General features: G+C 40.8%; 1 long non-coding RNA gene across 1 annotated transcript in view; it reads right to left on the bottom strand.

Moving 5' to 3' along the window:
* Positions 1–3236: 3236 nt before the first annotated feature.
* Positions 3237–10337, bottom strand: part of LOC108447282 — an 18482-nt gene continuing 11381 nt past the window's right edge. Inside the window, exon 3 of the long non-coding RNA XR_001862758.1 lies at positions 3237–3588. This is a non-coding gene — a long non-coding RNA (uncharacterized LOC108447282). The remainder of the gene's footprint in view (positions 3589–10337) is intronic.

Below are 10337 nucleotides of genomic sequence, written 5' to 3'. Positions count from 1 at the left end.
CAGAAGAGCAAGAGGCATTTCCAAGCGATAGTTCCTGTTCTGCCACCTGCCTGCCATGTGCTCTTTAGCAACTTACCTCATCTCTGCTGGTCTGTAAAACACAGGGCAAACGCAGCCTTACAGAAGAATAATACAGTTTCTCAACCTGCAAAACACCTCATTGAGAAGCCAGAGTGTTCAAATGTTTTGGATACCTTGATACACACAACTTGCCAGAAATAAAACCCCAGAAGGAATTTTAATGCACCTTAGCAGGGCAGAAAGCACTACTTGGCTGTCTGCTGTTGGAAAGCAGTCTCTTGACATTCTGTGCTACATCCTAACATCTTCCTTTGAGCTAGGAATCAGTGCTGTATTCAGTTTTCTGTTGTGGTTGCTTTAAATTCCTAAACTGGATCAGAACCAATGCTTTTTTCTTGTGGCAGCAGGGGGGTGATTTAGTTAATGCTGGGCTCGGGTGCCAAATCATGAGTTCCAACTTATTCCTATCAGTAGTCATCCATCACCAAACTTGGGGGAGTGAGGCAGAAATATAAGCACACTGACAATTTGCCAGAATGATTTAAGACCTGGCATTTAAGAGTTCCTGTTGTAGTTGTTCTTTTGACATGTCTCCTAATTTGCTCCCATCTTGAAGATACTCACTACTTTAAGACTTAAACAATCTTCATCTGGGAATGGAACTCAGCAGCAGGAACAGGGGGGCTTTATCCAAGGGTAAGGTTGCACAAGGGCAGACAAACCTCCTGACTTCTGCGTCATCAGCAAACATAGATGTGCCTGTAGGAATGCTGCTCTATTGGCTTTGCCTCTCACAGGGGAGGAGAAGGCAAAAAGCAATATGCATTATTGATCAGAATGTGCAGGTGAATGAAGATGGACAAGGATAGGTCACAACTTTATTAACTCCATGTAGCCAGCACTTGCACAGATCCAGAGCTGAGTTAGGCTGTCTGGATAGCCTGGATCACAGTGATCCACAAATCCACCCCCTCCTTCCTCCGAATCCTTCACCATCAGTTGCAGACGTGGTACCAAGACTTCCTTGGTGCCATAGGCACAGATTCCAGTAGCAGTATCCAAGGCTGCCTGTGTTGTGGGAGTTGGTCTCTCCATCCTGAGCCATAAAACAAGAGCCATGACTGAGCTGAAGTGCTGGGACGAGAGATGCAGGCTTGTCCCTCATGAACACAGGGATGGATCAGCTGCCAGCTCTCACTTACCCTTCCCACACACAGATAAATGCAGCAGAACCTGCTGTAACTCGCACTGTCCCATTACCATCTTTGCCTGCTGGCTTTACTCATGTCCTAAACACCCTCTCTGTGCTCTCCTGTGACAGTCATTCACCATAGTAACAAGAAAGTCAAGAAACACAAAAGCTGCGGAAAAGCTGAACGCAACCAAGGTGGAGCGAGTGCTGCTTAGGCAGAGTGCACTGTGCTGCAGTGAAGTCACGAAAACCCTCTCAGCATAGCTCTAGATTGGCAGAATAGCTGAGCCTCTGAATCCTCTCGATGGGATTTAATTGCCTCTGAATAGATTGCAGCTTTCTGGGATTCATTTGCTCCTCACTATGAATCACTGGAACATTTTCATGGTCACAAATGTTCACAGCAAAACTGTTCAGGGAAGTATGTGATGGGCAGGAATCCAAGTGGGTTGTTTTGGTTTTCATTCCAGTTAGATCCACTGATCACGGGTTGCAAAAGGTTTTCTCGTCTGTTGCAAGATGTTTCCCTCTCTCACATTAGTCTGACATTATGACATTATCTGTCAGAAATGACATTAATCTGTGCTGTTCTCAGAGGTTTTATATTAAGATTGGTACCACCAGCAACAACCTTGAAGAGTTGCACAGAAAACCAATCATGGATACATGGTTAGAGTACAATAGTACTTAAAATAGGTAAGTTTACATCTTGGACTAAAATTTAAACATATTTACATGTATGTGTACACGTCTGTGGGCATGACCAGCACCTTTTGGACATGAAGTACATGAAGACTGGCCTGTTTTCCCAGTTTTTTTTCCCAGTATATAATTTTTCATGGAATATTTCATTATTAGGTGGACAACAGGAGTAAATTTTTGAGTGAGAATGCATATGAGATGACATCTGCTTTACCATGAATTTACTCCTGCATTTGCTCAGGATTTTGTAGATCTGGTTTTCTGAGTGTTCCCACTGTTAACTACGTTCACCATAGTAGATGTCGAAAGAAAATAAAAAGAGAATGGGAGTGCTCTCATGGAAACTGTTAGGCTGTGTCTGCTCAGCTCTTCTCAGCACTCAGGATCTGAAAATTGCTGCTAAATTTTGAGTAGATTTGATATGGCATCATTGCTACAAAATAAATTTGGAGCACAGCATCCCAAAAATATATAAATTGAAGTACTAGATTTAGAGCCTGTGTTTGCTCTTTCCAAGTAACACAACTTGCATGGATGTAAAAAAAAATGCACTTTCTCCTTGTCTGCAAGGTAAAGGAGAATATATGGAGAAAGACCACAGCCTGGCCATGCCTGATGTGGCCCAGTGCCCTGGCTCCAAAGAGCTTTGATAATGACTTATTAAAAAAGAGTGATCTGTGCTTTGGTGAAGCTTTTTTCTTCCCAAGCCAGCCAGCAGTAACCTTGTCCTAGAAAACGTGGGGATGTGCCACTCTTGTAAAGATCCACTCTTCCTTTTTGATGCATTTTTAAATTAGGGAAGTGCTACTCAAATGCCCTTGAAAATCTTTAAGAAGGGCTCTTGGAACATTTTTTTTCTTACTTCATTCTTTCTTTCATTCTGTATCCATCCATATGATTCCATCTGTTGGTCTAAAAGGCTCAATATGACAGTTACAACAGACCAAGTTTCTTTCAAAATTTCTCCTTTAATTTAAGCCATTTTTTCCTAGGAAAGTATCAAACCCAAGAAATCTATATTCCAAGCCCATTTGAAAGGGTAATAGAACTAATAGGGAAATGGTTTGTATTTCTTTTTAAAACAACCCCCTGAGTATCACATGTTGTCAAAGCTAAGTGAAACATCGCAAGTGTTCAGTTTATGTCTGTACCCAGCCACGATGCCTGAGCAGGTTTCAAGGTCTCAGCCTGCCAAACACTGACACACACACACACTTAACTTTCTGCACTGGAATCTTTCCCTGACTTTAATGCAGGCATCTCTGTGGGATCAAGGCCAGTATTCGTGCAGATCCATCAGCTGTACTTTAATGCAGGCATCTCTGTGGGATCAAGGCCGGTATTCGTGCAGATCCATCAGCTCTCGTGCATCTCTCTTATGTCAGCCAATTCTGCTTCTGTTGTGGTGATTTTTATTAATTGGCTACTAGGGAAGCACAGTAAGACTCTATCCATAAAGAATATAGGAAGAAATGGGAGATGGAGGTGCTGGAAGAGCACTTTTCGTCTTGAGGTAGAGACTGAATCCATTTGCATTAGAGTCAGTGACAGGACAGTTCCACCAACACTCTCTTCTCTGGACAAAGCTGACCTGCTTCTCATCAAGTGCCAACAGATTCCTGCTACACATCTCTTCTCTTCCTTTACCTGGCTTTTGATAGTCACATTATGTCCTATGAAAACACAGACAAACAAATACAAAACACATCACAAAGCAAAAGCTCTTTCCGTGCAATAGGTTTATCCCAGGATATATCAGTGACAGCTCCAGAGCAGAAATTTACAGGCAGTTTGAGGTACTATCAGCATGCCAGGACTAAAAAGGGACCAAATGAGTCACGGTGTGAGGGAGATGATGTCAGCCCAGACACAGCACATCATATTCCTGGGATAAAGAAACAATGCAGAAACCAGCAGTGGGTAACAGATGAGGTATTAGGCCTAGCGGGGAGAAGACAAGGGCTTAAATCAAAAAGACATCCTGATGAGACTGAATGTAAGCTGAGCACACAAGCCTTCAACGAGGGATATGAGAGGTGGTTAGACAAAACACTACAGGAATTCATCCACAGTGAGCAGTGCAGGAGTTGGAGCAACAGGACAGGAGAGGTGGATGCAAAGGGACTTTTCAGCGCTGTCAAGGAAATTGGCCACATGCTCCCTCCCAGAGGCAGTGTCATCAGGGCAGCATATGGCAAAAGGGGGGAAAAAAAAGAAGGAAAGTAATGGGAAAAAAAGACAGGAATATTTTAAGAATCTTAGCTTTTGCGAAGTTGCAGAAGGAGTCTGTGGACAATCTGGGATTTCAAGTCTAATCTTTAGAGTTGGTGCAGGCCATAAGCTCATCTCCCACATTCACATTTTTGCAATTTCTTCTGACGGTGTAACGTGAAAAGATTTTTATATTTAAAATATTTAATATATTTATCCTATTAACATGATGCAAAATAGTCAATAATTTACATATATTTACATCTAATGTTCATTTATAGGCAGACAAATATAAATTTACCAGTGTGTGTGCATATGGCTGTAACATATGATTAATACACTGTCAGCATAATCTAACAGCTCAGAACCATCAGTTGTGCAAATAGTCCTTTCTAGCCATGTTTCCTACTGCTATTTAACCTTTCTCCTTCCATTCCTCCCCCCTTTCACAGTCTGTCTCACCCATCGTCGCTTCAGTAGCCTTCCTTAAAATAGCAGGCAAGGTCTGTGCAGTGGCGACTTTTTATACATATTTCACAATGCCTAAAACATTAGGGGATCTCTTCTCAGAGGTTTTTGGATATGAGAGGAGTAGAAATTAACAAAAATATTCCTTACTCCCAGAAATCTTAGTACACAACTAAAACCTCCAGAGTAATGCTTTTGATTCACTCTCCAACCTTAGGTAATAAATAGCTTAATGTCCCATTCCTGGCACACCAAAGAGTCATTTTTGGTCTAGGACTCTGTCACATCTTCCTCCTGTCTGCCATGCCCTGATCACACAGCCCCTGCAAAGGCCAGAGCAGATTGTGCCATCACACGTGGATTGAGCAGCGATGCCACACGGGAGCCTGGCTGCAGAGAAACAGCAGCTATCCCAAATAACTTCCCAGATCTCTTAGGTGGAAAGAAGATAAGCTGTTGAAGTCCAGCCCCAGCTATCCTTCACAGGGGTTCTGTTTTCAATAATCTCTCCCAAGCATGGAAGATTAGTTTGTTCCTAGAGCAGCGATGTCCAGCACACACATGAGTAATGGCTGTATCATCGCAGAGCTGACTTGCATTTCATGATACAATATATTTTGCATGCTTTATGGTCCACTCCTGAATTTTTTATTTGATGTTGGTGATTCTTCATCCTCAAAACAATCCTGTTGACTTCACAGGACTCTTTGGACTCCCCATGAAAGTGAAGTTTATGGTCTCACTCATGTTTCTCCTTTACGGCCCAAAGCACCACGCTGACCTTCCAGGAGATTCTGTGCTGTTGGGAGCAGAGCTGTTCTCCCTCTGCTTTTCTCTCAGGATACCTGCTTCTCTCCCAGCAGCTCTCTCAAGCACACGAGGCAACGCTTATGGAATGCACTAAACACTTCCAGACTGCCTCAGTCAGGGACAGACACCTGTCTTATTTCACACGTTCTGCTTCCTGAAACCCCTGCTTGGATTTACACCCTGGGATATTGCTGAATTTATAGAGGCTTAGTTTCCCTCCCTTTTGGAGCCCTATCCCTGTGTTTTGTCCAGTGCATGAGAACTGAAGTACTACTGTAGTGTGTTTCTGTCAGCCACTGTGTTGTTGGTGGCCAGGTAACAAACCCACCAGCAAATGCCCAGATCATGATTTGGTTCATTCCTGTTTAGGAATTCCTTGCACATCACCATGCTGAGAGACATACACCTCTCTAGACCCGGCCCCTCTGTCTAAGGAATTAAAATATTAAACTGAGAATTTGTAAGAAACTTTCAAAGGGATGCCATCTTTCCATCCTCTCACTTCACTTCCTATCTCCATTTCTTGGCACTCTCAGTATGGCTTTGTCTTTTCAATCCATAGCTGGTTTTGCTGCAGTGACATATCAAATGATTGGATTTCTTTCCTTCTTTCCTCAAAAAACAATCCTGACCTGTCATTAAAAAAAAAATCCTACATATTTCAAGTTTTCAGCAGAAAAATATTTGATGAAAATATGGGGGGGTTTCTTTCTGTGAAACACATTGTTCACTAAACTTTCCTTTATTTGAAAAATCAAGTTTCCATCAAAAATGTTTCCATCAGAGAGTTTTTCTCCCAGGCTTTTATTCAGTGTACAGTCCTGCTAACAGTTACTGAGGTGCAACATCTGTTGACTTCAGTCAAAGTTGCACCCCAGTAATTGAAAGCAGAATTGGGTCTGTTCTTTGTAAGGTGTGTTAAATGGACAAAATCTTGCATTGACTGAAGTGTTAGTCTTAGCAGTAAGTGATCCTCTAATTTTAATCCTCCGCTCTATTCACGTCTCAGATACAAAATGTTTAAATAACTGCAGCTCAGTGGTAAGAGTGAGTTACCCATCAGAGCATTTCTCAGCCAAAATTGTAGAGTAAACTACTCTCAATAGCAGGTTTATGTTACCATTTACATTACTGGGTAAAACCTAATTTGGAGTTTTAATGTATTATGTGTTACTTATATAATGCACTATATAAGGAGGTTTATTTTCTCAGCTTTCTCAAATTTCATGTTGGATGTTGCTTGATTGTACATATTAGTGGTAAATTACGAGTGCAATTCTTGTCTTTTATATACTTCATGTATCTATGCAAACAGATTTTTCATCCAGTCTGTAGCTTCCTATGATATGAAAGAGAATCCCCCCAAACCTATAATTTTGAGGGGGCTCTGGCACAGCATCATTTAGATCCCAGGCATATTTCATCATTCCCTGATTCAAACTTGCCTTTCCTGTGTCTCATACCACACAGAACAAGCCACACTTTTACATTTGTGTGTTGTTTCTTCCACATCAGAGTGGGGAAAGTTTATATATTCAACATACAGCTTTTAAAAATATGGGTATGTCTATATACCGTTTAATTATATATTATTTATTAAATTACTCTTCTATTTGTGTGCTAATGACTTCATCTTTTCTTGTGGTTGTCTTAGTATTAAATAGTTTTGTGCTTGGTACAGCAATTTGCTGATCCAGAGAGTTGCAGCTCCTACTCTTAACTTTTTGGTACTAAGAAACATCATATTTTAAATGTTCATCTTACTTAAGTTTTATAAACGTAGTTCCTCTGAGAAATACACAGAAACAAAGTTGATAAGTCACCTGCACCATATTCGCAGCTAGCACCTGATATACCAACTGTCTGCAAGTCAAGAAAACACACTGAAATACTGTTGCAGAACAATTCATTGAAGTTTGAATAAAATGGAAAAATACATTTATATACTCATTTTTTAGAAATTAAATATTATTTTTCTTGGGTTTTGAAAATTTTGGCATGAATAGAAAAGTTCTCAAAGATTTTCAAATTTATTGAATGTTTCAATAACTTCTGTTTAAATGTAACTACTTTATTTGGAAGTTACAAAGATCTCATGCCTGTTAGAAACACTAAAATAAAAGCAAAGTTGTGGTCTCACTGCATGCCAAAAATATTTATGTATAATCTTTAAGCCAAATTAGTGGTGTTATTTGGGAGAATTAAGTTTTACAAGCATCTGAAACATGAAGCCTTTGTGTTTTGTACTTAGATTTTTGCCAACTGCTAGTCCAATGAGAGACCTCACTCAGCATTAATGACATTTGAAATGAAGCAAACAAAATATTTATTATCTAATTCATTATAAATTTTAATCACCATCTGTAATAGCATAGATATTCACAGGTATTTTTAAGTCTTGACTTGTTTTAAATCAGTGATGAAAAATATTCCTGTCATTTGAAGGATTTTTGTTCTAAATTCTTCCATCTAGATAATGAGCTATTTCTATGAGCAGTTGATTTCCAAAATCTCTATAACACAGCTCTTCTGGATTCCAGTGTCTTAGCCCAAGAATTAGTTGGTCTTTTAAAATCTTGCATCACTAGGCAAACACACAAGTCCAATAAGCAGAATTGATGTCGTGGTGTTAAATGCAGGTAGAAAACAATGTAGGTGATACAATGATATGGAACTATTCCCTGAATCATTTAAAGCTGATAAAATTGTGTTGATCAATCATTCTAAATAACTGAGAAGGAACAGAACTGAGTATTGTGAGGACTGAGGATGGGGCATGATTTTTCAGCAAGAAAAGCTTTCCTGGCTTAGCATGAAAATATAATGTGTTAACAGAGTCTTAAAATCAATATACCATGAATTAGCAGTCAGCAGAGAACAGCCAGATGACAGGGGGAATATGATTCATTTCTGAGAATGACTAAGATCTCAGGCAGCTCGTTGAGCAGAATATTTGGAGATTGTGAATAGACTTAAAAGAAATTCCTTTAATTTGATCTGGAAGTGTGTTTATGACAGACATAAAGCACTTGAATTCTACTGAGGATTTCCTCTTGTGCTGCAGTCGTCCTGACTCTGCTCTTTACAGCTGTGCTTTAAGTACTGACTGCTGAGCCAGACAAGCCAGTCCTCTCACACCTTAATGCATGGAAATGAAGTTTCCAGTTCTAGATGAGTAATTAGATAAACCAGCACTGACGGTGTAACGATAATGAAGTGAAGAGGAAAGGACCCCTCAATAATCAGATCCTTTTCAGGCATTCAAAAGAAAATGCATTTTGATGTTTTTCAAAAGACACTCAGCTGCCTTATTCCACCTCTTTCCTTTCCTTCATTTCAGCTTAAAAATTACAGTTTTTTCATTAGACAAACAACATCCATAGGTGCTCTGGATGCAAACGAATGTGGATTGCCTTAATATGGGAAGTGACAGCCCCTGGCATTTGTCTGAATATTAATGCTGAATCAGATGGAGAAATCATTATGGCTGATGGTTTTGGTTATTAAGTTTAAAACGTCAGAAGCCTGAGTTTAAGTTTTCGTGACAGCAACAAATGTTTTCTAATTTTTTTAATGCTTAAGTTTCAATTTAAATTCAAATTTCCACTTCTTTTATTGCCTTATTTTTCAGGTTTCAGTGTCCAGGAACTTTTATTTTTGGTGGATTGGGAGAAGTCTGAAATCCAGTTTGAACTGGGAGAAAACTCCTGCTATCTGTAGTTGCAGATAACACCTTTGCTTTTTGCGCTATTGGCCTCTCTTTTTCTCCTAGAATCATATAGGACAACATTTTCAGTGAGGCTTATGGCCAGTTTATCGAGTACTCCCAGCCTGGGCCAGATTTCCAGAGCTGCATCCTGCAGTCCCCACTGTTGTGTTTACAGACAGACGTTCAACAAAGCCCTCAAGCTGTTGAGTTCTTTTAAAAACCTGGCCACATATTTCTGTGTTGGCTTTGGATATAGAAACTGGGCACTGATGCTCTGTGGTTGAGCTCTGCTGTTATTTCTAACCTCAGAGGACGTGTCTGGATGTTATGGTGGTGGTTCTTGAGGACTGTAAGCTGGCAGAGAGGTCTGAAAGTCTCATCTGGCGGACTGGAATGGAAGTGGATCTTGGAAGACACTAAAAGACTTTGGAATGTGACTTGGTCCTCGTCAGTGAAAGGTGCATTTGTGTCTCCCATGAAGTTCTGGCCACACAGCCAGGCTAAATGTGGGCTCCGTTAAACTCTGGATCCAAAGTGCCTCTCCCTTTTTCCAAGGCACATATTTCCCTTCTTTATCAAAATGCCACCTGTTAGTGACCTCCTGGGTCTGCAAGTTCTGTAGAAAACCTCACTGGGCCCTTCAACAAAACAGGTGTGAATGTCAGATTTAAAGAGAGGAATGAACTCAGGCTCAGAAGGAAACACTCCTGATGGAGCAGGGGAGAATGAACAACTCCTTTTGCAGAGTCTTGGGAGACGCCCATGCTTGGCAAGAGAGGGGAGTTTGGGGAGAATCAATCTGCTGAAAATGGGAGGGCAATTCTGCTTTCTGTCAGAGATTAATAACTCAGTAACCTCAGTGGGAAGCCTGACAGGTACAACCACAACAGCAGGAAACTCCAGCACAGGCACTGTGCTTTTGAGCATTAGTCTCTCATCCCTCAGCCTTCCCATGCCGAGCCTCCTGCCTTACAAACTGGAGTTGCTGTGCTCAGAATGAGATCCAGCACTGGATCCAGCCACGGACATTCCTACACCAACAGTTCTCCAGCCTCACAGCTTTTGCTGGAAGTGGTAGCAGGTCCTCAGACTGTAAATCCTCCAAGGCAGAATTCCGGCTATGCTTTTGGGTAACAGACTCAGAAACACCAAAGTGACTTAGAAGCTGAAGTCCCCAGCAATTCTGTCTGCTGTGCAGTCTCTAAATTGCTTTGACTTTCAGAA

Source organism: Corvus brachyrhynchos, unplaced genomic scaffold (genome assembly GCF_000691975.1).
Source record: "Corvus brachyrhynchos isolate BGI_N302 unplaced genomic scaffold, ASM69197v1 scaffold200, whole genome shotgun sequence".
Classification (NCBI taxonomy): Eukaryota; Metazoa; Chordata; class Aves; order Passeriformes; family Corvidae; genus Corvus; species Corvus brachyrhynchos.
Note: the sequence above shows the minus strand (reverse complement) of the source record. Positions and strands in the feature narration are given on the sequence as shown.